This window comes from Schistocerca gregaria, unplaced genomic scaffold (assembly GCF_023897955.1).
Source record: "Schistocerca gregaria isolate iqSchGreg1 unplaced genomic scaffold, iqSchGreg1.2 ptg000387l, whole genome shotgun sequence".
In the NCBI taxonomy this organism is placed as follows: domain Eukaryota; kingdom Metazoa; phylum Arthropoda; class Insecta; order Orthoptera; family Acrididae; genus Schistocerca; species Schistocerca gregaria.
In genome coordinates, this window is record NW_026061829.1 from 1,701,331 (window position 1) to 1,704,115 (window position 2,785).

Below are 2,785 nucleotides of genomic sequence, written 5' to 3' on the forward strand. Positions count from 1 at the left end.
AAAACTTGAATTGTACTACTTCTTACTGGCTACTACATCAACTGAGAAGCATAATCTGTGTTCTACTATGGTGCGTTTTGTGTCTCCGCATACCGCAGCACGCGACATAGCTTTGCAGACGATAAATATAACCGTTTTAGACAGAGGAGCGGATAATGTGCCGATCTGGCTTTAAGTCGATTCGATAACAAATGACGAAAATGAACGGATTTCTCAGGTTATTACTACATATGAACACTTTTCACATTCTCCCATGGAACTCGGCTGCTAGTCCTCCTTTCATGAAGAATCTTAAGGTCCTAGGTCATGGCCAAATCACCAAAGCCAGCTAAAAATGCAATAATCGAGACCTAATACTTGAACTGTACTACTTCTTACTGGCTATTACATCAACATAGAAGCTTCATCTGTGTTCTACTATGGTGCTTTTAGTGTCTCCGCAAACCGCAGCACTCGACATAGCTTTGCAGACGATAAGTACAACCGTTATAGAGAGAAGAGCGGGCAATGTGACGGTCTGGCTTTAAGTCGATTCGATAACAAATGACGAAAACGGTCGGATTTCTCAGGTTTTTACTACATATGAACTCTTTTCACTTTCTCCCATGCAACACGGCTGCTAGTCCTCCTTTCATGCAAAATCGTAAGATCCTAGATCATGTCCAAGGCACCAAAGCAGGCTAAAAAGTCAAAAATCGATAACTAAAACTTGAATTGTACTACTTGTTACTGGCTATTACATCAACTTAGGAGCATCATCTGTGTTCTACTATAGTGTTTTTTGTATCTTCACATACCGCAGCACGCAACATAGCTTCGCACACGATAAATGTAACCGTTTCAGACAGAAGAGCGGATAATGTGACGATCTATCTTTAAGTCGATTCGATAACATATGACGAATCCAGACGGATTTCTCAGGTTTTTACTACATGTAAACACTTTTCACATTCTCCCATGGAACTTGGCTGCTAGTCATCCTTTCATGCAGAATCTTAAGGTCCTAGGTCATGGCCAAGGCACCAAAGCCAGCTAAAAATTCAATAATCGATACCTAATACTTGAATTGTACTACTTCTTATTGGCTATTACATCAACTTAGAAGCTTCATCTTTGTTCTACTATGGTGCTTTTAGTGTCTCCGCATACCGCAGCACTCGACGTAGGTTTGCAGACGATAAGTACAACCGTTTCAGAGAGAAGAGCGGCCAATGTGACGATCTGGCTTTAAGTCGATTCGATAACAAATGACGAAAACGGACAGATTTCTCAGGTTTTTACTACATATGAACACTTTTCACATTCTCCCGTGGAACTCGGCTGCTAGTCCTCCTTTCATGCAGAATCTTAAGGTTTTAGCTGATGTCCGAGGCACCAAACCCAGCTAAAAAGTCAATAATCGATACCTAAAACTTTAATTGTACTACATCTTACTGGTTATTACATCAACTTAGAAGCTTCATCTGTGTTCTACTATGGTGCTTTTAGTGTCTCCACGTACCGCAGCACGCGACATAGCTTCGCAGACGATAAGTACGACCGTTTCAGAGAGGAGGGCGGCCAATGTCACGATCTGGCTTTAAGTAGATTCGATAACAAATGACGATAATGGACGGATTTCTCAGGTTTTTACTACATATGAACACTTTTCACATTTTACCGTACAATTCGGCTGCTAGTCATCCTTACATGCAGAATCGTAAGATCCTAGCTCATATCCAAGGCACCAAAGCCAGCTAAAGAGTCAATAATAGATACCTAATACTTGAATTGTACTACATTTTACTGGCTATTACATCAACTTAGAAGCTTAATCTGTGTTTTACGATGGTGCTTTTAGTGTCTCCGCATTCCTCAGCACGCGACATAGCATTACAGACGATAAATGTAACCGTTTCAGACAGAAGAGCGGCCAATGTGACGATCTGGCTTTAAGTCTATTCGATAACAAATGACGAAAACGTACAGGTTTCTCAGGTTTTTACTACATATGAACACTTTTCACATTCTCCCGTGCAACGCGACTGCTAGTCCTCCTTTCATGCAAAATCTTAAGTTCCTAGCCCATGTCCAAGAGACCAATGAAGGGTAAAAAGTCAATAATCGACACCTAAAACTTGAATTGTACTACTTCATACTGGCTATTACATCAACTTAGAAGCTTCATCTGTGTTCTACTATGGTGCGTTTAGTGTCTCCGCATACCGCAGCACGCGACAGAACTTTGCAGGCGATAATTGTAACCGTTTCAGACAGAAGAGCGGCCAATGTGACGATCTGGCTTTAAGTCGATTTGATAACAAATGACGAAAACGGACGGATTTCTCAGGTTTTTCTACATATGAACACTTTTCACACTCTCCCATGCAATTCGGCTGCTAGTCCTCCTTTCATGCAGAATCTTAAGGTCCTAGCTCATGTCCAAGGCACTAAAGAAGGGCAGAAAGTCAATAATCGATACATAAAACTTGAATTTTACTACATCTTATTGGCTATTACATCAACTTAGAAGCTTCATCTGTGTTCTACTATGGTGCTTATAGTGTCTCCGCATACCGCAGCACGCGACATAGCTTTGCAGTCGATAAGTACAACCGTTTCAGAGATGAGCGGCCAATGTGACGATCTGGCTTTAAGTCGATTCGATAACAAAATACGAAAACGTACGGATTTCTCAGGTTTTTACTACATATGAACACTTTTCATATTCTCCCGTGCAACGCGGCCGCTAGTCCTCTTTTCATGCAAAATCTTAAGTTCCTAGCTCATGTCCAGGGCACCAAAG